This window comes from Prionailurus viverrinus, chromosome A1 (assembly GCF_022837055.1).
Source record: "Prionailurus viverrinus isolate Anna chromosome A1, UM_Priviv_1.0, whole genome shotgun sequence".
In the NCBI taxonomy this organism is placed as follows: domain Eukaryota; kingdom Metazoa; phylum Chordata; class Mammalia; order Carnivora; family Felidae; genus Prionailurus; species Prionailurus viverrinus.
In genome coordinates this window covers 25,751,322-25,779,234 of record NC_062561.1, presented here as the reverse complement: position 1 = coordinate 25,779,234, position 27,913 = coordinate 25,751,322, and the positions used below count along the sequence as shown (strand labels likewise).

Below are 27,913 nucleotides of genomic sequence, written 5' to 3'. Positions count from 1 at the left end.
GGTAAAATAACTTTTCTGCATGTGGTTTAGGGTAAAAGTTTTGTTTTATTGCATTATTCTGATGCTACAATAATATTGATACTATAATAATGTGTAGTATTATGGGAGGTAGAAAGTGTTAAATACTTGTATTTTCTCTTGGAGAGGATTCAGTCGTTCAACAAATATTTATTGTATGCCATGCAGGGCATAGCACAGGTGCATCCAAGGAATCTTGTGTTTGTCTTGTGATTGATAGGATTTAATAATACCTATTGAACCTGTGGGTTTTTTCTACTTTTGTGTTGTCCCTGGAGTAGAAGAGGCATAGTACCAAGATCGTAAATAGGAGGCAGAACCGTGAAAAAGTTGAGGTAGGAAAATTTTGAACTACTTTTGTAGAAAAAGGTATCCTATTTCAGCCTTTTTACATTTTACTAAATTGCTAATTTTTTCAACATGTGATTTATTACTTATATAAAAGACAGTGATTTAGCAGGCTCTGTGCTGACAGCTCAGAGCCTAGAGCCTGTTTGGATTCTGTGTCTCCCTCTCTCTCTCCCCCTACCCCGCTAGTGCTCTGTCTCTGTCTCTCTCAAAAATAAATAAAACATTAAAAAAAAAGTTTTAAAAGACAGTGATTTAGAATGATAAGGTTTGCTATCCTCAAAATTTATCTTCCATTAAAAAAATTTTTTTTTAATGTTTATTTATTTTTGAGAGAGAGAGAGAGAGAGAAAGCATGTGCAGGCAGGGGAGGGGCAGAGAGAGAGGGAGACACAGAATTCGAAGCAGGCTCCAGGCTCCGAGCTGTCAGCACAGAGCCTTATGTGGGGCTCGAACTCACAAACTGCGAGATCATGACCTGAGCCGAAGTTGGACACTTAACCGACTGAGCCACCCAGGCACCCCTTTATCTTCCATTTTTAATCTCGTAAATTCTTTAGTTAGTATTGTTCTCTTTTTGAACATTTTGTGTTCACATTTCTGGTTACAGTGTACTCCAAAGTGAATATGGTATTATAAGGATTATCTTGGCAGGGATATGGAAGTGGATCAAGATTGTCATCCTTCTTCTGGAGTTTGGACAATATGTTCTTGCTTTGTAGAGCTGTGGTAATACAAATGCAAGTCTAAGTTGCTGCTAGATGCTGCACACTATAAGGAAACTTTTTTCTTATTAATAGCAGTCATTTCGGTTTAAGTCATTGTTCCTTGGTTCTCCTTGCACTTTTCTGGGCTTTGTTTTCCTTATTTGTGAAATGGGATAATTATTATTTATGTATAAATAGGAATATATTTAAAACACAACAACACTCTACATAATAAATGGTCAGTGACTATTAACTGTTATTATTAGATTTTTTTTTTCTTTTTAAGCTCTATCTATAGATGTATATATTTTTTTAAGTAAGCTCCGGGCCCAATATGTGGCTTGAACTCAGCCATGACCCCAAGATCAGGTGTTGCATACTCTACTGACTGAGCCAGCCAGGTGCCCCTATATTAGATCTTGTTTTTAAACACTTTAGGTTTCAAGTTTATTTTAAGCCATGTGCTTGCAGTTTAGCTGTCTGTGTGTATACCATTTGATGAACTTCAGCCAATAGAGATTTTTATTTATTTATTTATTTATTTAAATTTATTTTTTTACTGCTTTATTTATTTATTTATGAGAGTGAGCGAGTGCACATGTGTGTGCAAGAGCATGAACAAGGGAGGGGCAGAGAGTGAGGGAGACACAGAATCTGAAGCAGGCTCCAGGCTCTGAGCTGTCAGCACAGAGCCTGACACGGGGCTCGAACTCGTGTACCGCGAGATCATGACCAGAGCTGAAGTCGGACGCTTAATCTACTGAGTCACCCAGGTGCCCTCGTTCAGTATTTTTGGATTGCCTCAATGACCGAGGGGGGGGGGGGTTGGGAGAAACAACTCCATAGAGTTTTTTAATGAACCACTGTTTTTAATGATTCAATTTTATATGTTAGAGTTTTTTTTTTGTGTGAGGATGGAATTAGAGGGGACTGATATGTTTTACATTGTCTTCTTAATTAAACCATTCTGCATTTCTTGAGTGTTCTGTGACCACAATTCGTTTCTAGTTGAGTATTCCTGTCTGAGGGAACATGTTTTATTTTTAAGACTATTTGGGGTTTGACTCTTTTTCTGCCTTCACATTTCTCTGTGAAATTCTAAGTCTATTTCTCTATTAAATACATTTTTAGCTAGTCTTCTTATCTCTGTACCAGTATCTAGAGAGAAATGCCTGTGTTCAGTCTTCACTTTTTCCTGCTTGGATCTTTGGTTTAGTGTTTTTATCTACTATTTGTTGGAAATTAAATAACTTATGTTTCTTTTATAATTTACGCCCTTATGTTTGTTTGAACTTAGGTTTTATTCTTTATAATTGCAAATCCTAGACTAAAAGTTGCTATTCATTCATCTGTTCAGTAGATATTTAATTCTAAGCTCTGTTAGAGTAAGACTAGACTTTTGTTCAGTTGGGCAACTGGTATGTGGAAAAAACAAGTGTTACAGAAAGTACTGTCATAGAGCTATGTATAAAGAAGGAAGAAGAGTATGCACTTTAATTGAAGGAACTGGGAAAGACTTCAAAAATGGAGATAATATTTGAGCTGTACCTTAAAAGTATATGAATACTTATATGAATAAGTGTGCCTTGAATAGGAGGAGGGAAAGTAAAGATAAAAAGCATTTTTCTTGCCTTCAGATACCCTATTCTTCTTCACTTTGCTTTCTCCTACCTGTCATACTTTGTCATAATCGATCTAAAATCCATTAAATAGTCCTTGTTGGATCAAAGCAAAAAACTCAGTTGTGGACCTGATAGTCTACTTTACAGACAAAAAAGTTTGAACTGGTGCCGTGGGAGTGGAAAAGAATATCCTCTTCGAGAGATAACAGAGGTAATTTTGACAGCTTTTGGTGATGAATTGACTCGGACAGTTGGATGAGTGAGAAGTCTAGAATGGTTTCTAGGCTTTTTTGGCTTGAGCATCTGGATAAATGGTGAGATCATTACGGAGATAGAAAATATTGGAAGAAATGGGTAGGATTAGAGCTAATAGAACCACGGTGGCATTTGGTGTTCTAAGTTTTCATTACCTTTGACCCTTCTGCAGCAGTTCATTAATTCAACAAACTGATGTTTGTACCTGTTGTTTGCAGGACCTCTTTTATTTAGAGTTGGGGTACTTCAGTGAACAAAATCCCAGCCTTTATGGTGCTTACATTTTAAGTAAGAGGAAATAGCAACAAATAATAAACATAATGAGTAAATTGTATCTTAGTCTAGAAGGTGGTAAATTATCTGAGAAAAAGGCAGAGTGGTGTCAGGAGTACTGGGTTGAGGGTGGGGCTTGCAAATTTAGTGTGGTCAGTGTGGGTCCATTGAGAAGATGGGATTTGAACAGCCTTGAACTCCGTCTGGAAGACGTAGCCATGTGGTGTTAGTAAGCCAGCTAGGAGTTCTCAAGGCAGAAGCAACAACACATTTGCCCTGAGGTGGAAGCAAGCCTAGCATGTTCCAGGAGTAGCAAGGAGGTCAGTGTAGGGTGGAATAGATGGGCCAACGGGAAGAGTAGTGGGCTAGTGGTAGTAGGAAGCTGGAGCAGAAGGGAGTTGGCAGTGACCGGTCATAAAGGAACTTGTAAACTAGTAACAGTTTTGGATTTTATTCTGAGAAAAGTGGGGAGCCACTGGATGGTTTTGAACAGAATAGAGATTTGATCTGATTTACATTTTAAAGAATGACTCTGGCCAGCAAGTAGAGAAGAGACTCTGAGGGCAAGTGTGGGAGCTGGAGGCTGCTGCAGTAATCAGGGGAGAAATGACAGAGGACTTGGACCTCTCAGTGGTAGCCGTGACAAAGGTCTGGGCTCTCATCTGATGTCCAATCCCATCTTTTTTTTTTTTTTTTTTTTTAGTTTTTTTTTTTTAATGTTTATTTATTTTTGAGAGTCAAAGCATGAGTGGGGGATAGGCAGAGAGAGAGAGGGAGTCATAATCCAAAGCAGGCTCCAGGGTCTGAGCTGTCATTGCAGAGCTCAGTGCTGGGCTCGAACCCACAAACCATGATATCCTGACCTGAGGAGAAGTCGGACACTTAACCGACTGAGCCACCCATCTTTAGTTGTCTGAACAGATAATCCACTTGGATTTTTTTGTTACAAAAGTCATATTGATTTTTCCATTCGTTTATTCTCCAGATATTCATATTTCTGTCAGTGATAACATCATCAGTCTTTTATTCTCTTGGCCATGATAATTCTTAGACTCCTTTTACTCACACATTTAGTCAGGTGTCTCGTTTCATCATTTCTGTTGGAAAAATCACATGTAAATGTTTGTGTGGTCCCCTGAAGCAGTCCTGTGAAAGCTTCACCCATCCTCTCTACCCTCTCTGGTTCAGTCTGCTGGAATCCCTTTTACAGTAGCTTCCTGGCACCTGCCCCTGCTTTTCCCCTTTGTGCCCCCCCTCCCCTCCCCACCAAGGATTTGTTTGCCTTTTTTAGTTGAAGCCACCTTCCTTCACTGCTCTAGTCTTGCTTGATTCTTCTTTCTTGGTAGTAAGGTTTGTTTTACTCATTTTGCCCCTGAATTAAACCTTGTGGGTAGGATACTGTGTCTCATGCTTATCTCCATAGTGTCTGGGCTAGGATCGAGCAATATAGTGGGTGAGCAAAGGTGCTAAAATCATTTATTTTCTCTTAAGAATTACTACTCCAAAGGTACATTTTAGAATGGTTTTTAAGGGAGATGACTTATTAGTGACAAAGGATGGGCTTTCTTCTTCAGAGTTTCTTAAGACGTTTGAGGTTCAGAACTGAATATTAAATTCCTTTGTTTCTCACTTTATTTCTTGCTCGTTATATTTTAATTTTGGCACAGCTCATTCTTTTACTTTTTTTTTTTTTTTTTTTTTTTGCTAATCAGAGTAGTTCAGCACTGTGTGCTGTAACACTTGGTTAACCACTGCACACATTATAATAAGACCTATTCCCTGGATAATATAGCAGCTGAGATAATTGGAAGTATGAGAATTTACTTGGTGGTGGCTTATTTTAAGCTTGAGTTTGGTAACGTATACCAACACATATTTATCTTAGAATGTATTTGAATTTGAAGTAAAATGTATATCTGTGGGAATGCTCCTTGAAGATGGAGAATTACTAGTCATGTTGGAAATATTGTAGGATTTATAATCTGCCTTATATGGACTGTCCCGCAAGTATGGTAAGTGAAGCCCAAATATAGGTAATCTTTTTATTTGAAGTTGAATTTTTGACTGTTAATGAGAAACATTAACTTGGTGCATTTCCCCCATTTGTTGAGGATGGGATATTGTATAATTTTCAGAGGTGTGAATTAAGCTTTATATAGTGTATATGTGGTTGTTAGCACTCAAACTACAGCTCTTTTTTGTTGAATTTTTTTCTCATCACTGCTTTTAAACATGACTTACACTGTGTTGCCTAAATCATCACCATATGCATATTACTGATTGCCATGCAATGGGACTCTGAGGTTTTATTTAGCCTTACCTGTCATAATTGTAATGATTTTATATCACTTTAGTGCAGTGGTTCTTGAACTTTTTGGTCTTAGAGCTCCTTTATACATTATGTGTTAACATAAATCACATATATATGTGAAAAAGCCTTGTTTTCAAAAAAAAATAGGGTGAAATGTGGCATTTTGTAAATCACATTAATATCTGGCTTAAAAGACTAGCTGTATTCTCCTGCCCACTTCTGCATTCAGTCTAGAGCGGTATGTTGATTTTGGTTAAGTATCTGAAGAAAATCTGACCTCTGACAAATTATGCAGTTAGAAAACAGAGGAGTAATTAATGACATTTTCAGATAATTGTGAATATTCTTTTGATACTACACCAAAATTTTACTAAGTGGTAGTTTCTTAAAGGTTTGTTGCAGCATAGAATTTGAAATCGGATCAGTAAACTTTTTATAGTCTGTTACATTGAAATCCACAAGGTTTATTCAGTAGTTTGAATGGATCTTTTACCTATGCATGATTTTGTAACATCACATGTGCATCATTTTGAGAATGTTGGTTCACTGAGTTGTGCACTTCTTCCGCATGTTGCCATGTTTCCTTACTCAATATTGAAATTTTGCATTCATTAACATCACTGTGTTAATCAGAAGATCTTTAGGTATTAGAGTGCTGTCAAGTTTATGGTGATGGGTATAAGTTTTTAACAAGGGCTAATTTTCATTTTAAAGGTTGAATTTTAATTTTTAAAAATTTTTAATATTTATTTTTGAGAGAGAGACAGAGCACAAGGGGGGAGGGGCAGAGACACAGGGAGGCACAAAATCCAAAGCAGGCTCCAGGCTCTGAGCTGTCAGCACAGAGCCCGACACGGGGCTCAAACTCATGAGTCATGAGATCACGAGCTGTGAGATCATGACCTGAGCCAAGACTGGACGCTCAACTGACTGAGCTACCCAGGTGCCCCTGAATTTTATTAATGGTATCAGATACTCTCAGTTGTTTCTTTGAAAGGATGGGCTTATTCCATTCATTTTTGAGAATTTCTTCCAGATACTTGAGCCTGATAACCAGAGTTTGTGTGGCAGCCACCTCTAAGTGTCGTCCGCTTTAGCAAGTGCACCGGGCTTTCCACTCTTCCAGTGAGTTATGTGCAAAGACCCCGGTGGCAGAAGTCGGGAAGCCTTATTTTCTCCTTACTCTTGAGTAATGGCCATGCTACTGAACACTTGGGATCATATCAGTTTCTGGCACTTTTATACTTGTCAGGAAGAACAAACTGAAGCCAAAATATATGACCTTAGTGTTTTGTATATTTCGCGAGCTGCCACCAAGGTTTGTGGCTGACTGCAGAGGTTCAGCTTTGAGATTTCTGCCAACTGCCTGAGTCAGGCCTACTCTCTGGAAAGTTAAACCTAATAGCAGAAAATGTCCCTTTATTCAGTGGTTGGAAAAGAGAGTAAAAGGCATGTTTATACTCTTTTCATGTTCAGGTATTCATGTATAGATACATGGTTGTTATATAGTGTGGATTTCATAATTTGGGGATGAGGGTGAGGAGGAGAAAAAGGAAAACTTGTAAGAATAACATTAAGGTTTGGAATCACAAGTTAAATCCATTAAAGCTGATTTATTTTTTAATGAAATATTTCAAGCCTGTAGTAAAGTGTAGAGAATAGCGTAACTTGTGTGCAACATCTCTATTTCATAACTTGATATTTGCCATATTTTTTAAGGATATAAAACATTTTAATTTTTTTTTTTCAACGTTTATTTATTTTTGGGACAGAGAGAGACAGAGCATGAACGGGGGAGGGGCAGAGAGAGGGAGACACAGAATTGGAAACAGGCTCCAGGCTCTGAGCCATCAGCCCAGAGCCTGACGCGGGGCTCGAACTCACGGACCGCGAGATCGTGACCTGGCTGAAGTCGGATGCTCAACCGACTGCGCCACCCAGGCGCCCCTAAAACATTTTTGATACAGTTGACAGTCCATTTTCTTTTTCCTGGTCCCATTCTACCTTCCTTTCCAGAAGTAACCATTGTCCTGGAGTTAGTGTATATTATTGTGAGAGTTTGCAATTGCTTACGACAAATTCTTCACAATATTAATGAAGAAAACAAAATTCTTTAGGGATGGTTTAAGCAGTGTCATCTGAATTTCTAACAATTAGGGAAATTCAGTGTTTAGATTGAATAGAGACTTTTTAGTGTAGAGTATTTCTTGACAAGCCTTTTTTTTTGTTCTTTTGTTTCTTTACTGCATGAATTTTTTAAATTTCCTAGAATTTAACATAAATTATGTGATCAAGGAGCACCTGGTTGGCTCAGTCAGTTGAGCATCTGACTTCGGCTCAGGTCGCGATCTCACAGTTTGTGGCTTCAAGCCCCACGTCGGGCTTTGTGCTGACAGCTCGAGCCTGGAGCCTGCTTCAGATTCCGTGTCTACTCTCTCTGCCCTTCCCCGCACGCTTTGTCTCACTGTTTCTCAAAAAAAAATAAATGTAAAAAAAATTTTTTTTTTAATTATGTGATCAAAAGTAATTATTAATGAGAAACTTAAAAACTCAATCCCATGTTTTCTGGTGAGAAATAACTGATCGGTGAAAACTATGAGGATAAAAGAAAATATTTGAATTTTTTGTTAGCCTTGCCACTCATGCATTTTTTATTTTGGTAATGCAGTCTTCTGTATCTGTATTGTGATAAGCACACTGTCAGTGTTTTGAGTATGAGTTAGGTAATATAGTATTATTTCTCAGAAGAATTGATGTATAATTTATGCTAGGAATATTGGCATGTTTTTTGTCAGTTTTAGTCATTGCTATGAATTTGTTAAAGTAACCTAACTTTAGAAAGCATCTTCAAGTTTTTATCTTTATTGTATGTTGTGTTTACTCTTCCTAAAATTCTGTGATGCTCAGTTTTTATCCTCAAACCTCTCATTTCCTTTTGGTAAAGCAGCTGAGAAGAACTTGGAAGGTTTTTATTATGCCTGGATGTACTGATAGGCTGTACAAACATGTTTCTCCTTTTTCCTTTTAGTTTTCTATAGCTTCCAGGTTATAAAGTTGGCTCTTTGTTTTGATTCATGTATACTTAGGAAGAACCTGGCTTCTTTACAGACATAGTAAAATCAGTTTTACAGTGCATATTATATTACTTTAAGTATTAAAACTAGGTCTTGAGACAGTGTTAATTTAAAACTACCAATGTATTTCAAAAAAAGTAAAACCATCTTAATTTTTAAAAAAATCGTTTTCTTTGGGTGTTTCAAATAACTTTATTGCCATTTAGTACAAGCAGGAGAGGTGCAGAGAGAGAGGGAGACACAGAATCTGAAGCAGGCTCTAGGCTCTGAGCTGTCAGCACAGAGCCCAACATGGGGCTTGAACTCATGGACCGTGAGATCATGCCCTGAGCAGAAGTCAGATGCTCAACCGACTGAGCCACCCAGGAGTCTCTATTGCTATTAGTTTTTTAAACCTTATGCAAGACTGTTGCTCACAGACATGGTTTTGTCTCTGGTTCTTTGAGCATAAGTGTATTATTCTTATATCAATATTTAAAATGGAGAAAATGCCTTACAACTGATTTTTCTTTTTCTGCCACACAGCCTTTCATTATGGAAAGAGAAGACACATTACTTGGTTGGCTTTATACTTTGAGTGCTTAAAAGATAGTACTAATACAGTAATTCCTTACAGAAAAAAAGAAGCTAAGACTTTAAATTTGGTTTATTACTTTAAAAAGCAATTCATACTCTATTTATTTTATTTATTTAATTTAATTTTAATTTTAATTTTAATTTTAATTTAATTATTTTTTAAGTAGGCTCCATATCCAGTGTGGGGCTCAACCTCATGACCCCGAGGTCAAGAGTCCCATGTACTACCAACTGAGCCAGCCAGGCACTCTTCACGTTCTTTTTTTAAATTTTATTTATTTATTTTTTATGTTTAATTATTTTTGAGAGAGACACAGAAAGACAGAGTGTGAGTGGAGGAGAGAGAGAGGGGACACAGAATTTGAAGCAGGCTCCAGGCTCTGAGCTGTCAGCACAGAGCCCAGTGCGGGGCTCGAACTCATGAACTGTGAGATTATGACCTGAGCCGAAGTCGGCTGCTTAACCGACTAAGCCACCCAGGCGCCCCTCACATTCTTTATTTATTTGTTTTTTAATTAAAAAAATTAATGTTTATTTATTTTTTTTTTTTTGAGAGAGAGAGAGACAGAGTGCGAGTTGGGGAGAGGCAGAGAGAGAGAGACACACACAGAATCTGAAGCAGGCTCCAGGCTCTTAGCTGTCAGCACGGAGCCCAATATGGGGCTCAAACCCACGAACTGGGAGATCGTGACCTGAGCCGAAGTCAGATGCTTAACTGACTGAGCCACCCAGTCGCCCCCACATTCTTTATTTTATAAAACGTGCATGGGGCACCTGTCTGGCTCAGTCAGTAGAGCATGGGACTCTTGATCTTTGGTTTGTAAATTTGAGCTCCACAGTGGGTATAGAATCTTTAAAGTGCTGGGGCGCCTGGGTGGCTCAGTCGCTTAAGCGTCCGACTTCGGCTCAGGTCACGATCTCACAGTCCGTGAGTTCCAGCCCCGCGTCGGGCTCTGTGCTGACGGCTCGGAGCCTGGAGCCTGCTTCGGATTCTGTGTCTCCTCCTCTCTCTGCCCCTCCTCTGCTCATGCTCTGTCTCTGTCTGTCTCAAAAATAAATAAAAACATTACATTAAAAAAAAAAAAAAGAATCTTTAAAGTGCTGTCCAATAGAAATAAAATGCAAGTCACATACATATTTAAAAAAATTTTTAAAGATGCATAGGACACCAAAGGCTTTCATGTAAAAAAGTAACAACCACTTCTCCCACGGCCTCACTAGTCCCACTAATAGGATACCAGCCCTGGTAAAAAGCTACATCACAACAGAATAGGAAGGGCTACCAAAATGAATTTGAAACCTACATTTGAACTATATTCTTTTTTTTTTTTTTTTTTATGTTTATTTATTTTTGAGACAGGGAGAGACAGAGCATGAACAGGAGAGGGTCAGAGACAGAGGGAGACAGAATCTGAAACAGGCTCCAGGCTCTGAGCTGTCAGCACAGAGCCCAGTGCGGGGCTCGAACTCATGGACCGCGAGATCATGACCTGAACTGAAGTCGGACGCCTAACCGACTGAGCCACCCAGGCGCCCCTGAACTATATTCTTGACTACACAGGTTGTGATGCAAAGTGCCTTGTGTCATTTTATATTCTTGTAACTATTTGGTCTGGAAGAATTGAAGGAGGTTTTTATTAAGGCATAAATATTTACAACATTTACATCTTTCTTACCATTAAACAGTGAAAGGTAACAGAAATAGGTAATCTCCAAGCACGTATTTTGTTGACTATGGTGAGCACTTTACATGAATTATTTCCTTTATTTCATGCAGCAAGCCTGAGGTGGGTACCATTGTTATTTTATTTGATTGATGAGAGAACTGGGCTTTACGTAGGATATAGCTTGACTAATATCATGCAGCTTATAAGCTTGTGCCCTTAATCCTCATACTAGTGGTTTTCACCGTGACTGCAAGATCAGTTTCCTGATTAAAAGGTAACATTAAAAAAAGAAAGGGAGAAATAGAATAGAAGAGATTTAACTTTTTATTTTGTATTTCACACATACACTGGTGTAGAATAATAAAAAGAATCCTGTATGTCTTCACCCACTTTTAGGGATTTATGGTGCATTTTGTAACATGCTGTCTGTGAAAAGAGCTACTTCTATAAACAGGTATAAGTTGACTTTATTCATACACATTTGCACTCCTGCCCCATCATTGCGCTGCTGAATTTTACCTCCCAAAGTTCTATAAGGCTATATACCGCTGCTTTTGTTTTGGTTTTTTATCACAGTGATAGTTTTACCTGTTGTAAACCTCAGTTCCTTCTTCAATTCCCTATTGGATTTGCCTTGCAGAATCAAAAATAACCTGTCTGATTATCGTCTGTAGATTATGAATGTATTTTTAACCTGCCACCTTCAGGTATATATCTTTAATAACTATCTAGTGCAGTGGTTCCTACCTGGGGACAACTTTGGCAGCTTTTAGAGATGTGTTTGGTTGTCACAGTTGACTTGTTACTGGCATCTAATGAGCAGGAATGCCACCAGATATCCTACTGTGCACAGGACAGCCCCTTGCAACAAATAACTACTGAGCCCAAAATGTCAGTTAGTGCCAAGGACAAGAAATCATGGTCTCATAAGAGAAACTGTTATTTTTAGCAGACAAGCTATTTGATGTAGCTAATGATGATACTGAGGTCATGAAATAATTTTTTTTTTTTGAAGGAGCCAGCAGCAGTGACCAAAACCTGTTCACCTCCCAGTAGTTGCTTTTGTTCTCTGCTTTCCCTTCTCCTCCTGCTGCTCCTCTTGCCGCTTTTCTTCTGTTGTGTCAGAAGAAATTTGTGTGCTTTTAGGGGACTGCCCTTGAGGTTTTAGCTTTATATGGATGTTTAAGAATTTTCTATTTTGTCCTTAAATTTTTTTTTAAAAGTTTATTGTTTTGAGAGAGGGAGAGTGCCCGAGCCTGATGGGGGGAGGGGCAGAGAGAAAGGGAGAGCGTGGATTGTAAGCAGGGTCCACCCAGTCATCACAGAGCCCTAGATGGGGCTTGATTTCAGGAATCAGGAGATCAGGACCTGAGCCAAAATTGAGTTGGATGCTTAACCTGCTGACCTACCCAGGTAACCCCAAAATATCTACTCTTAAGCACCATATTTTTTTCATTAGCCATTGTTTATCAGATTACTTCTTTAAAACACTTTCGGGTATTTACTATGACCACAAAAGTACATTTTTCTTTGTGTAAGTTCTAACTGATGAAGGATCGTAGAGCAAAAAAACATGGTGATTTAAACATGGCTTTTTATTGCCCCTGAAAAAATTCTTACATTTAAAGGGTTGTCACCTTCTACCTCATCCACTCTAATTCAAGCTTGATTTAATTCTAAAGGTTTTTTTTAACGTTTATTTATTTTTGAGACAGGGATAGACAGAGCATGAACAGGGGAGGGTCAGAGAGAGGGAGACACAGAGTCTGAAGTAGGCTTCAGGCTCTGAGCTGTCAGCACAGAGCCCGACGTGGGGCTCGAACTCACGGACCGCGAGATCATGACCTGAGCCGAAGTCGGGCGCTTAACCAACTGAGCCCCCCAGATGCCCCTCAAGCTTGATTTAATTCTTAAATTTCAAGCTTGAAAGTTTAGGTTTAGGAAGGAGAACAAAGCAGTACAAAGTTGAAATGTGGCAGATTTCTCACTTATATATTAGTGTATTAGTAGAGAAGAATTATCTATAGGGCTTTTCATGATAAAAACTTACCAGGAAAGAGGGGCGCCTGGGTGGCGCAGTCGGTTAAGCGTCCGACTTCAGCCAGGTCACGATCTCGCGGTCCGTGAGTTCGAGCCCTGCGTCGGGCTCTGGGCTGATGGCTCAGAGCCTGGAGCCTGTTTCCGATTCTGTGTCTCCCTCTCTCTCTGCCCCTCCCCCGTTCATGCTCTGTCTCTCTCTGTCCCAAAAATAAATAAACGTTGAAAAAAAAATTAAAAAAAAAAACAAAACTTACCAGGAAAGAAAACTAAACTTGTTTTTCTCTTCCCCACCCCCATATTTTCTTTAACTTTTCATTGTGGAAAAATTTTAAGCATATACAAAAGGAGAGAAATAGTATAGTCAGTCTTGTTTCAGCTGTACTACAGCCACTGCCCTTTGTACCTCACAGGACTATTTTATTTATTATTTTTATTTTTTTAATGTTTATTTTTGAGAGAGAGAGAGAGAGAGAGAGAGAGAGAGAGAGTCAGAGCACGAGCTGGGGAGAGGCAGAGAGAGAGAGAGGGAGACTCAGAATCTGAAGCAGACTCCAGGCTCTGGGCTGACAGCACAGAGCCCAATGTGGGGCTCGAACCCATGAACCGTGAGATCATGACCTGAGCCAAAGTCAGATGTTTAACCAACTGAGCCACCCAGGCACTCCAATGTTTATTTATTTTTGAGAGAGAGAGTCAGAGCACGAGCGAGGGAGAGGTAGAGAGAGAGGGAGACACAGAATCTGAAGCAGGCTCCAGGCTCTGGGCTGTCAGCCCAGAGCCTGATGTGGGGCTCAAACCCACAAACCATGAGATCATGACCTGAGTTGGAGTTGGAGTCGGACTCTTAACTGCCTGAGCCACCCAAGCACCCCAGGAGTATTTTAAAGAAAATCTCACACAGTATATTATTCTCTTCTAAAATTCTTCAGTATGTATCTCCATGAGGATTCCTTTTTTTGTAAATAAATAACCACAACATTGTTAGGGTACCTAAAAAAAAAAAACCAACAAAACCCCAAAAAACAGTAATTCCAATATCATTATAGATCTAGTCATTGGGAGCTATAATGCTCAAATTCCAATGTTTCCTGATTTTTCTCCTCTTCTGATACATGGTTCAGTTCTATCTGAAGGCACAGTGATTTGCATCTGCACAGCTCACAGTGTTCACTTGTAAAGGTACCACTGGAGAAAATATAATTCATCAAGTCATTTATATTACTGTGAAGGCATGAAGCACTCTCTGTAGAACTGTCTAAGGAATTTGGCTGATAAAGAAGTGACAGAACATTGTGTGTCAACTAAAATAAAAAGAAATGACAGAAAAGAAATCATTCTAAGTTGTACTGAGGTACTGATGTCTAACTTGCAACATTGTTGCTGGGGGGTATACTTAAGCAGTGTTTATTGAATGTGTTTGGGTTATTTTCAGATTGTATATGGTTAAAGTTACATACAGTTAACCAGATACATTTAGGAAGAAGGAAATCTTAATTCAGTCTGCCCAAACTCTAAAGAAAGAGGGCTTTTAAAACAGGTTAACACTAAAATAGGGGTGCCTGGGTGGCTCAGTTGGTTAAGCGTCCAACTCTGGATCTCGGCTCAGGTCATGATTTCACGGTTCATGAGTTCAGGCTCTGTGCTGATGATGCAGAGCCTGCTTGGGATTCTCTCTTTCCCTCTCTCTCTGCCCCTTCCCCTGTTCATGCTCTCTGTCCCTCAAAGTAAATGAATAAACTTAAACACACACACACACACACACACACACACACAAAATAAAAGCAGGTGGTATAAGAATTTATGTGATGAATGGAATAAAAAAATATTCGTTAATTTACTACGTATAATATGGATAGGGAGTGTATCCCTATCTGTCAATATAAACAATGGGGATATTATATTCAGTTTGTATATAAACCTTGATTTAGAATATTTCTTGCAATATAAAAGAGATTGATGAGGAACAGAGAAACCTATTTCCTTTAAGTTGAATTTAAGTTTAAAATCTCTTGAAAGTAACTTGAATTTATGTGTCTTTAATGCAAAACAACTCAGTAAAACGTTTTTAAGTTCTGAAATAGAAACTCCTTCCTCTGTGTTCTTACCAACTGTTAGAACTCGACAGCTGTGGCCTGGCCAGAGGTGAAACACTGATAGAGAGCCAGCATGCTCTAAAAGACTGCTGTGTTTGAAAAGACATGTAGCTGGTGATTATTATTTTTTTAAGAACTCTATGTATGTGTATTGGTCCACAATTTCTTGCTTACACTGTACCATTAGCTCTTCCAGAAGAAAAAGGGGGGGAAACCCTACGGACACATTCAGTGTTCACATTTTCCCCCCTTCCCCCTCTAAAAGACTCTGTCTTTCTTGAGAATATTTTATGGTTAGAAGTTGTAGCCTTCTCTGCTCATACAGAAAAACAGCACACTGCGCAGGATTGTTTACAGCTTCGGTTTCGTTTTCATAACTGAGGCAAACCTTAATGACTGTGAGGATCTTGCAGGTTTTTCCTTACTATGTCACTTGTCATGTACCATAGCTCAACAGTTTCTTGAGAGGAACACCTATACTGTTTAGCAGAGGAAAATGTCTGGTGATTTAGAGCAGTGCACAGTCCTTTTTCTGCAGCTTCTAGGTGAAGGGTGATTTTTCTTACATTCCCAAATTAGGGGCAGTGTCCCACGGATTGGGGATTATGGCATAATACCATGACGCTCAGTGCTTGCCCGTAGTCTTTCTTCCCTTGCCATTTCTGTGCACACTGGCCAACTTCTAGATCTCAACATCTGTGTGTCTTCCTGAATGTTTTCTCTACTGCCAGCCACTCTGCCTTCATGGAGGGCTAGTCAGAAATGCTAGGGTGTTAACACTCACTCTGAGAACCGCTCTCAGCCAGTATCTGACAGGAACTGGTGGGTAAATACCCAACTCCCTTAACCCTCAAGTGGGGTAACTCTGGACACATGTCCTACAATGTCTGTAGCAAGATTAAACAAGTTTTCCACAGTGATACGTAGTTGGTACCAATTTTCTAGACTCAACTCTTAAGTAATTTCTTTCCTCTTCCTGTCTCTTTTCCCCAGCCATCTTTCAAAGTTTCTTGGAATCATCTCACAAATAAGTTACCGGAACTTTAAAACCGTGTCTTAGAGTCAGCTTCTGGAAGAATCCAAATCAGGATTGAGAGAATAAACTGTAGCTTTACCTTTATTTAGAAATTGGAAATTGTGTCTTTATAGAGATGACCTTGACATATACCCCACCTTTGAAAAAATCATGGACCAAACGTGGTATTACAATTTTTATTAAGTTACTTAGTGCCATACTTCACAACTTACCACTTACACTGGTAAGTGTAACTTGCTGTATAACTGTAACTGTATAAGTGTAACTCACTAGTATAACTGGCACTGATGTGTTCTTTGACCCTCAGCTTTTTGAGTGTCTGTGCGCCCAAATGGCTTTAAACCCTACTGTGATTCCTAGGGATACTGCACATAAAGCATACTTTAATAGACCCAAATATCCTAAGACTGAGGTTCAGGAAGATGTAAAGGAGGAAGCCGAGATGTACTTTTAGAACACATTGTTGTTTTTCATGCTGTGTCCTTGCAGACATTTTCTCTCCCCTACTTATTGCCTGTTTCTGCTGCCCTCTCAGTCAGCTGCCTATTCCCATTCTGACCGACCGTCTTCCTCACCTACCTCTGCTCCCACCCGGTATGACTGACTCTGCTTCACTAGGCTTTCATTAGTTCCCCTAATGGGACTCAATCTCGCTGTGTGATAAACACGTCCTTCCCATCCCTACCCTTCTATTCATTTGGACGTCTCCAGTGCCTCCGTGAACTGTTGTTACGACCTCAAGAAGATGCTCTCGGATACCACCTCTGATTCTTTTTCTGACTTCAGCCCCTAGTCTTTTAGATATGCACATTCTCTGTTTCCAGCTTTTGGAAATAACTACTTCAAAGTCATAGAACTGTCCCACTGAATATACGTTATTCAGGAAGACAGTTGCAAGGGGAAAATATGTATACACAGTACCTCATTAGCTGAAGAAACTATCATTTGTGAGAAACTGTCTTATTCCAAGACTATAAAATTCATGAAAATTAATTCACATAAATTAACTGCATCACTGATTCAGCTGACATTCACCTTCCAGCAAAGCTTTTACTTGCTTCTAAGTCTTGTCAGAAAAAAAAAATATTAAAATATGTTAAGTGGGAGAAAGAAAAACTAATTGGAAACTGTGTAATGGTAAGTTTACCAGACTGTCTCACAGAGATAACTGTAGTCTCTTTGTGTTAAAGAAAAATCAGTAAAATCTTCAGTGCTAGAACCATGATTCTGGTTTGCTTGTTTTTAACATATTAGTCCTTATGAAGTTTAGTATTTCTAATACTGCAGTATTTCTAGATGGGTTATGTCCACAGTAAGACTTATGCTTGAAAGTTAAACAATTCTATTAGAAAGGAAACAGTGTCACTCATGATATGTAAGAGATTGTATAGCAAATTCTGTAATGAATGTATGAATTCAGAATCAAAGCACAGCTTTCAGTGTTCTACATTTTGATCTGAGCAGTGGTTATAGGAATGTGTTCACTTTGTGAAAATTCATCAAAGCTATAAACTTATGACTCGTGTGCTTTTTTAAAATTTAGGTTATATTTCAGTAAAATTTTTATTAAAGCAAAGCACAAGAAGAAAACACATTTTTCTTTTTCTTTTTTCTTTGAGAGAGTGTGTTTGCGAGCAGGGGAGAGGGGCAGAGGGAGAGAGAGAGAATCCCAAGCAGGCTCCATGCTGTCCCACAACCCTTGGATCATGACCTGAGCTAAAATCAAGAGTTGGACACTCAACCGACTGCGCCATCCACGCACCCTGAAAGCACATTTTTGTAAAAATCTGTGAACCAGATATCCTAGTTGGTTCAGAAAATTAAATTACAGGTATTAAATCACACTGTATGAGTTTGCTAGGGCGCCCTACAAAAAGGACAGACTGAGTGGCCTAAAGAACACATTTATTTTCTCACCGTTCTGGAGCCTAGAAGTCTAACATCAAGGTGCCAAGGTGCCTGAGTGGCTCAGTTGGTTAAGCATCTGATTCTTGGTTTTGGCTCAGGTCTTGATCTTATGGTTTGTGAGATTGACCTCGGGCATGGAGTCTGCTTGGGATTGTTTCTCTCTCTCTCTGCCCATTACCTCCTCGTGCTCACATTCTTTCTCTCTCTCTCTGTGTCTCTCTCTCTCAATGAATGAATGAATGAATCTTGAAAAAAGTAAAGTGGCAGCATGATGGTTTCTTCTGAGGCCTCTCTCTGTAGTGTGCAGATGGCCACCATCTTGCTGCTGCTTCACGTGGTTGATCCTCTGTGCACAGACGCCCCTGGTGTGTGGTTCTGTGACCAAGTTTCTTCTTAGAAGATCACCAGTCATTTTGGATTAGGGTCTACCCTGCCTGCAGAGTACAGTAAAACTGTAGAGTTAACATCTTACTATCTCTGATTTGATTTGGATTTCCCTAGAAGCTTACCATGTGATATTTGATTGGGAACCTGAGATTGACTCTGTAGCACAAGATGTGTCTGTCCTGTGGTTTACATATCATTGGAGAGTGGTACATCCATGGCTACTTCAACCAGTAGAATCATCTTGGCTAAATGTACAGAATTAGAAGGAGTGCTGTTTAAATAGTAATTTGCTGACATTAGTGGAGGAGACTTGCCTTTTGACCCAGACCATTTCCGAATAGGAGGATTTTATATGTGTGTGTGTGTGTGTGTGTGTGTGTGTGTGTGTGTGTGTGTGTGGTAGGATATTGATCGGAAGAGAACTAATTTTACTAATAATGGTAACTCAGACACTAAAGATAGTGGCCGTGCTGCACAGATAAAAGAGTATATTGGGAAAATAAAAAGTCATAGACTGTTGGTGGAGTTTAAGTACTAGACCAAAGATGTTTTAGGACAAAATATTCAAAGTTACTGGTTCATTATTCAGAGTAAAATAGGGGCTGGCAAACTCTGTTCTATTGAAAATGATCTCTCCCAGTTGTAGTGTTCTCTAATTTGGAAAACATGGCTCTTATGGTTCTTTTCTTTGAGTTTAATTTTAAAGGTAGAGGAAGTGCTTAAGCGTTACCGAGTTCAGGGGTGAATTCAGCAGTATAACACAAGAGTTTATGTGTGTTATAGCTCCTAAAATAGTGCTGGGGTAAGAAACTGAATCCAACCTGTAGGCCTTTTTTATCTGCTTGCTTTCTGTTTTGTTTTTAATGAACTTTGATGATTTTAAGCAGGGCAATCATTCTCAGGATGGTTGGACTGGTAGCCATTATTCCTTATTTCGTACTCACTTGTTTCACATGCTTCTCTTACCTGCCCCACACCTGACAACTTGTGGGTTTGAGATAGTTTCCTTTTTCTGAGGTAACAGATTACTTTGAATGATTTTGAGAAATAGAACCAGAGACCAGTTTCTTTACTTCACGCCCATGTCTCTCCTGAGATGGTAAGAATAGCAAAAAAGTGAAGAGGTGAGTAAAAAGACAAGTTATGTATCTTTGGACACAGGACAGAATGATAATGGGCTCTGTAGTTCTTGCTTTAGGAGTCTAGACAAAACTAAAAGAAATAATTGTAAGTAATTTGGCGGTCCTGAATGACTGTTGCAAAGCATTCTGATATTGTGTACCTCTTAAGCAAATTATAAGGAACCACTTTGGAACACTGTAGATTTTCCTATCCATTTGAAGTTAGAGGAAATTAAAAAAAAAAAAAATTCCCAGATGGAGAAGCTTAATATTCCTGAAGGTTACCATACCCATCTTAGGAATGGAATCTCATAGCTTATTTGGTTAGGGAATTAAGAAATTAAGTGGTAGAGGGGCACCTGGGTGGTTCAGTCGGTTAAGTGTCTGACTGTTGGTTGTGGCTCAGGTCATGATCTCGCTGTTTTCTGTTTGAGCCCTGCTTTGGGCTATGCACTGTCAGTGCAGAGCCTGCTTGGGATTCTCTCTCTCCCTCTCTCTCCCTGTCTCTCCATCTCTCTCCCTCTCTCTCCATCTCTCTCCCTCTGTCTGCCTCTCTCTCCCTCTCTCTCCGTCCCTCCCCCGTTTGCACTTTCTCTCTCTCAGAATAAATAAATAAACTTAAAAAAATTAAAAAAAAAAATTCAACGGTAGAGACCAGTGGGGTGTTTGGTTTTTTTCAACTATAGTTTCAGATAAAAAGCAGTGGTTTACTGTCTGAAAGATAAGTTTAGCCTATAAAAGCATCATTTGCACAGTGCTTTACGAAATACTTTCTGAATAAACTATCACGTGATCCTCAAAAATTCTGGGAGGAAAAATAGGTACCATGATGTGGGGTGAGCAGATTTAATTTGACCACCCTCTATGAGATCGCTATTACCCCCGTGTCCTGAGAACCAACTGTCTTGAAAAGATACAGTTCCCATCCTCAAAGAGTTAGTGTCTAAAAATTGGGTGGGAGGGGGAAGAGGTTCCATGGGAGCAAGAGAGGAAGCAGCCAAATTATCTTGAATGAGACGGAAGCTTCACTGAGAACCTAGCGTCTGAGTTAACACCTGAAGTATTAGTGTGGGTATGCACAAGCAAGCACAGCATGCCTGTTGCGTGCTGAAGCAGCCTGTGCAGAGGCCGAGAGCATGATGGATCTGGAACACTGCCAGAGTGGAAAGGCTGAGGCACGGAGCGAGGAGACATGGCACTAGATACAGGTACGCATTGGAGAGTGGATCAAGCTGTGATGATGACTGCTTTCTGCTACTTTGATAAAGGAAAATGGTAGCTCTTGAAAGTGTGTCAATCTCGGCGAACACGCTTTGGGAGTGTTGAAGGGTGGCAGCGTCTTCACAGTCTAGGAGGTAGGGGCTGCTGTACAGGGCGTCTCAAAGACTGGCAGTGCTATTAGAATGAAGGTTTGGAAAAAGAAGGGGAGAAAAGTACTCCCTTGGAGTTACTTCCAGTAACCCTTGGGATCTGCCAGGCCCTCATGCTTTTTTGGGCTACCATGTTCTCATAAGAGACTCAGTTTCATTTTGAAGTTAATTGTCATGCAGCTATAAATATTTTATGTACATTTTATTTCATATTTTATTGCTCATACTGAAGAATGAGGAATGTTTTGATCACTTTTGGGTATAGTATTTTTCGAAAGACGGCTATAAGCTTTGTTCACTCTAGCAGGCAAGTACCTCATTCGCTACTAGTGACTGTTTTATATTCTCTCCCATTACTTTTATTCACACAATACACAGTACTTCTCATATCTTAGCACTTAAATATTTGTCATTTAATTTAAATTTAATTTGCTTTGAATACATTTGTGGAGGATTTTTTGCATTTTAAGATCATTGTTCCATGCGATTACTCTTAAGTGAAAAGAATTAGCTTTAATAGTGTTTATAATTCTGTATCAGTTCCTTTCAGTTGTATTAATTAGTAGCCCTTACTTGGAGTCAGTTTTTAATTGTCTTGGTTGGTATATTGTCTGATTGACTATGCAGATTTTTTTTTTTAAGTTTATTTATTTATTTTGAGAGAGACAGAGAAAGCATTAGGGGAGGGACAGAAAGAGAGAGAATCCCAAGCGGGCTCCACACCATCAGAGCACAACCTGATGTGGTGCTCGAACCAATGAAACCGTGAGATCATGACCCAAGCCAAAACTGAGAGTCGGACGGCTTAACTGACTGAGCCACCCAGGTGCCCTGACGGTGCAGATTGTTACCTGAGTGTAGTGATGTTTTATAAATAGTAAGAAACAAATCTTAGTCTGTTTTAGATTTAATCAGACAGCGCATATTTGATACAAATTGTTAAGAATTTCCATTATAAAGTGCACTGTCTTATTTTGAGGGATACTCTGGTGCTGTGTAAGGCCTTCAGAACATCAGATTTATTAGAAAATTGATTTTTATGCCATTTCTATAGAACCATAGATATCTTTGTAAAACTGATTTTCTAATATTTTAAATAATTATTTGTCTGGAAGTTTGGTGCTTAAGGTTATACTTTTAATTTCTTTAATGGAAAATTTCAAACATAGTAGAGAGAATAGTATATGAATCTCTGTATACCTTTTACTCCCTTTTCTACCTTCTTTATCAACTGCTGGATTCCTTTAAAGCAAATTCCACATCTGTTACTTCATCTGTGCATACCTTAGTATGGTTCTTAGATCCTACTCTCTCTTTATGGATTGCTCTTTTCTCTCCCATTAAAAAAATAATAATATAAAAGCTCCAAAATGAAAACTGTCTGTTTTCTGCTTAAGCATAATATTTCTGAATTTTTCATAATTTCCTATTTCATCTGTAAGTAAACTTAATATTATTTGTCTTAAAAATGAAAAGGAGTATTTTCATTATATTGTCTTTTTTTATATAACAGCTTTATTGAGGTATAATTCATATACCATACAACTTACCCATTTAATGTCAGTGTTTTTTAGTATATTCAGAGACATGTACCCAGCACCACAGTCTTTTTAAGAACATTTTTATCCCCCCCAAAAGAAACCCCATATATAAGCAGTCACCTGTTATTCTCACTCCAGTCCCCTAAGCTAAGGCAAACACTAACCTACTTTCTGTCTTGCAATATTTAACTGTTCTGGACAGTTCACATAAATGGAATCATACAATACGTATTTGGTCTTTTGTGACTGGCATTGTTCACTCAGCATAATATTTCCAGGTTTCATCCATGATTTACCATTAATGCTTCAGTTTTTTATTGCTGAATAATATTCCATCATATGGATATGCCATATTTTATTTATCCATTCATTAGTTGATGGGCATTTGGATTGTTTCCACTTTGGGGCTATTATGAATAATGCTGCTTCAGAGTGTACAGGTTTTTTATGAACTTATGTTTTTGGATCTCTTGAGTATATACCTAGGAGTAGAATGGTAGGTCATATAGTAACGTTATGTTAAACCTTTTGAAGAACTGCCAGACTTTTCCATGGCAACTGTGCCATTTTTCATTCTCACTAGCAGTGTATGAGGGTTCTGATTTCTCTACCTCTTCACCAACACTTGATAGAGTCTGTCCTTTTTATTACAGCCATCCTAGTGAGTGTGAAATAGTCTCATTGTGGGTTTGATTTGTATTTCCCTGATAGCTAATTCCATTTCTATAATTTTATCATTTAAAAAATTATGTAAGTACTTTTTTTTCCCCACTTAAATTCCCTGGAGATTCATCCAAGGTTTTACACGCTTCAGTAGTTCATTTCTTTCTTTCACTGGGTGTTCCATGGTATGGATGCACCGCAATTTAGTCACTCATTGAAGGACATCTGTGTTGTTTCCAGTTTTTTGCTACTACAAATAAAGCTGCTATGAACATTTGTGTATAGATTTTTGCGTAAGCATAAGTTTTCATTTCTCTGGATAAACGCCCAAGAGTGCATTTGCTGGGTCGTATGGTAATTACGTGTTAAATTTCATAAGAAACTGCCAAAATTTTCCTGAGTGGCTATTTCTAAAAATAAGAATATAGATAATTTAACAAACATTAGAAAAAGCAAACACTAACACATGCAGAAAAGATACATTAACATAAACAGTTGGAATAGAACAAGACCAGTTCTTCAGAAGCTGCTGGGTATCCTTCCTCCATCATAGTACACTCCTTCCTCCGCAGAGGTATCCGTTATCATTGACATTTATGATAATCAGTTTGATTTTCTTTCATGATTTTAGCATTTAAGTCTTCATCCCTATTCTGTATATTTTACTTTGTTTATGATTGTTAAAAAGGAATCCTACAATATGCACTCTTTTTTAGTTGGGCTTTTGTCACTGAACATTGTTTTCTAAGACTGATCTACATTATATATATATATATATATATATATATATAGCAGTAGCCCCCCTCTCTCTCTCTTTCCCTCCCTCTCCATATATATATATATATATTTAGCATGTGTATGTGTGTGTGTGTGTGCGCATGCTGTATTCCAAAGTATATATTTAACGCAGTTTATCCATTTTTACTATTAGTGGATATTTGCCGTGTTTGTAGTTTGTGGCTCATTATCAGTGCTATCATATTTTTGTATAATTGCCCTGGTGCATACATTTTTAAAAGGCATATTCGTAAGTGTGGACTCTGTTTGGTCACAGGGTATATTTATTTTTTCTTCTAGTTGATAAGCCCAAACTGTTTTTCAAAGGAGTCATACCAGTTTATATTCCTGTCAGCAATGTACGTGAGTTCTTTTTGTTTCAACTCTTCTCCAATAGCATTGTCTAATTTTTGTTTTTAATGTTAACTGTTACAATGAATGTGTAGTAATTTCTCATTGTGGGTTGATTTGACATTTCCCTGATTTCTCTTCTTAAGTTTATTTTGAGAGATCATGCACACTTGTGAGAATGCAAATAGGGGACAGGCAAAGAGAGGGAGAGAGAGAATCCCAAGGTTAGCACAGACCTGTATGTTGGGCTCATGAACCCTGAGATACATGAGCTGAAATCAAGAGTCTGACACTTAAGTGACTGAGCCACCCAGGGACCCCAACGTTTCCCTGATGTCTAGTGGAGTCCTTTTCACATGTCTGTTGTCTATTTGGATTTCCTGTTTTATGAAATGCTTGTTTAGATTGCTTACCTAGTTTTTACTGGGTTGACTTTTTGTTTTTTTGAGTTGTGGTTCTTTATATGCCCTCAGTTATATGGGTTACAAGTGCCTTTTATTCTGTGGCTCCCCTTTTCATTCCCTTAAATGTGTCTTTTGATGAGCAGAAGTTGTTATCTTTGGTACATTCCACTTTATTAGTCTTTTATGGTTTGTGCTTTTTGTGTCCCATTGCAGTATCCAAGATCATGAAGGTATTTTTGTATCACTTTCCAGAAGCTTTTCTGTCTTGTCTTTCACATTTAGATCTACAGCTTACTTGGAATTGTTTTTTTCTCTATGGTGTAAGATAGTGGTCAAATTTTATCTTTCCTCCATATGGAATATCGTGTACCTTTTAAAAGACTATGAGTTTTTGGGGCGCCTGGGTGGCTCAGTTGGTTGACTGTCCAACTCTTGATTTCGGCTCAGATAGTAAATTCACAGTGTGTGAGTTCAAGCCCTATGTTGGGCTTTGTGCTGACAGTGCCTGGTGAAGATTCTCTCTCTCCCTTTGTATCTGCCCCCCCCCCCCCATAAATAAATAAAACTTAAAAAAAAAAAGAATATCATTTTCTCAACTGTTATGCCATGTCACCTTTGCCATAAGTTATTTATTGAAGCAGAGTCTGTTTTTAGACTCTGTATCTGTTCCATTAGTTGATTCACTTATCTTTGTGCTTTACTGAACAACTTTCTTACCCTATCATATAGTAAGTCTTGATATCCAGGAGAGCCAGCCCCTTCCCCCCTTGTTCTTCAGGAGTATCTTATTCTTGGCCCTTCTGCATTACTATGTAAATTTTAAAATCAGCTTGAAATCTTCCATAAACACTTGACTGATTTATTTTTTTATTGGAATTGTATTGAATCTGTATAGCAACCTAAGAAAAATTAATGTCTTAAAAATGACCCTTGCAATATATGAATATTTGTGAGGCCTTTAATTTTTCTTGAAAATTTTTATAGTTTTCTCTATAGATATCTTATATATTTTTATTATTTCTAGATATTTGATTATTTTTGACACTACTGTATTATGTATCTCTTTAAAAAGATTGTCATCACTTTGTTTCTGGTATATAGAAATATAGTTGAATTTTAATGTTGACCTTGTATTCATCAACCTTGCTCAACTGCATTATTCATTCTAATAGCTTATCTATAGATTTACAAAATTTTTATATCCACATAATCATAAAAATCTGTGAGTAAAACCTCGGTTTTGTGTCCTTCCAAATATCATACCTTTTATTTCTTTTTCTTGCCTTATTGTACTAGTTGGGGGTAGTAATGGGGTCATGTCTATTTAACATTTCATTTTTAGGTATGTTTGCTGTAGGTTCTAGATAGTTTGTTGTTTTGGGTAGGTAGTCTTCATCAGATAAGGGAAATTCCTGTTTCTTCCTAGTTTTGCTCAGCGTGTCAATGAATGAATGATGAATTTTATCAAATATTTTTTCTGCATTGAGAGCTAATGAAATTATAAAATTTATCTTATTTGGAAAACTGTGTTGATTTGTAAAATTGCTCTTTCATTCCTGAAATAATTCTAACTTGGCTTTGATTTATTATACTTTTAAATATTGCTAGATTCAGTTTGCTTATCTTTTGTTCCATATTTTTACATTTGTATTCATGAATGAAATTGCCCATAAATTTCCTTTCTCCTAATGTTTTTATTAGGTTTTGGTATCAAGGTTACACTGTCGTCATAAAATGAGTCAGGAAAGTGATCTTTCTTTATTCTTGTAACCAAGAAGATTTTTTGTAAGACTGTAAGATTTTTTTTTTTTTAATCCTTAAATATTTAGTGGAATTTGCCAATTTGTCTAACTAAGAAATGGAATTTTTTGGGGGCACCTGGGTGGCTCAGTCGGTTAAGCGGCTGACTTCGGCTCAGGTCACGATCTCGCGGTCCGTGAGTTCGAGCCCCGCGTTGGGCTCTGTGCTGACAGCTCAGAGTCTGGAGCCTGTTTCGGATTCTGTGTCTCCCTCTCTCTCTGCCCCTCCCCTGTTCATGCTCTGTCTCTCTCTGTCTCAAAAACAAATAAATGTTAAAAAAAATTAAAAAAAAAATTAAAAAAAAAAAAGAAATGGAATTTTTTTGGTGGGCAAATTAAAAAAAATTTTTTTTTAACATTTATTTATTTTTGAGAGAGAGAGAGAGAGAGAGAATGAGCACGGGAGGGACAGAGAGAGGGAGACACAGAATCTGAAGCAGGCTCCAGGCTCTGAGCTGTCAGCACAGAGCCCGACATGGGGCTCAAACCCGTGAGCCATGAGGTCATGACCTGAGCCAAAGTTGGATGCTTAATTGACTGAACCACCCAGGTGCTCCTGTGGGCAAATTTTTGATTATGGAATTGGGAAGCAATTCTTTATAGCATTTCTACATATCATGTGATCGTTCTTGTGTTAGGCTATCCTTTTAAGGATGTTTGTATAACAAAAAGCCTTGAAATCCAGAAATAGGGTCTCCCTACAGGGCAAAGGTTTGTTAGGCTTGCTGGCAGCCTCCATGAGATCGGTGATTTTCTAAGCTTGGGGTTCCTCAGCGGTGACACAGACCCTCTGTGTGCATATTATCCACCTGAGCCTCTTGTAGGTTGCTGCCATGTGCAGATAGCAGGAATAAAAGCAACTGATAAAAAGTAAGAACCATGCTGTTTTGTGGTTAATAATAAAGTCCTTTTCCCTTGGCCTAAGAATGTCCCCCTGCTAGCATCTATGAAACTGTGGCAGGATAACTTGTTAGTTTGCAAGTAATTTGGGTGAAATGTCAAACCCTCCTCAGTTCTCGACGTGAAGTCAGTTTATTTGTAGGACTTTTGGGATCTCCTATATCTTCTTGTGTCATTTTGGTCAGTTTTGACTTTCATTTTATCTAAATTGTCAAATTTATTTACATAAATTTCCACTTGTTTTCTTTTAAAATGTCTATAAATTTGTAATAATGCCTTCATTTTCATTCCCGATACTGGTAACTTGTGTTTTTGCTGAGTATAGAATTATAGGTTGGCAGATACTTTCACTCAACCATCAAAGATAGTTGACAGCCTTGAGTTGTTTTTGTCATGGAGAATTCTGCTTAGTTTTACTGCAGCTTCTTTGAAGGTAATCTTTTTGTTCTCTGTGGCTACTTAACATTTTTTTCTTTACATTTAATTTCTAAAGTTTTAATATATATCTAAGTCCCAATTTCTTTTTATATAAGGTACCTGAGATTCATTGAGACTCTTGTATCTACTGATTGCTAGTTTTCTTCTGTTAAAAAATTTCAGACACCATCCCTTTAAATGCTGCCTTTGTTCCATTTCTTTTTTTCCCCTCCTTCTGAGATACGGATTGCACTA

General features: G+C 38.3%; 1 protein-coding gene across 1 annotated transcript in view; it reads left to right on the top strand.

The window, feature by feature from the left end:
• The window catches only part of GTF2F2 (general transcription factor IIF subunit 2), a 155,704-nt gene that overhangs the window by 26,391 nt on the left and 101,400 nt on the right, over positions 1–27,913 (top strand). The window lies entirely within an intron of this gene.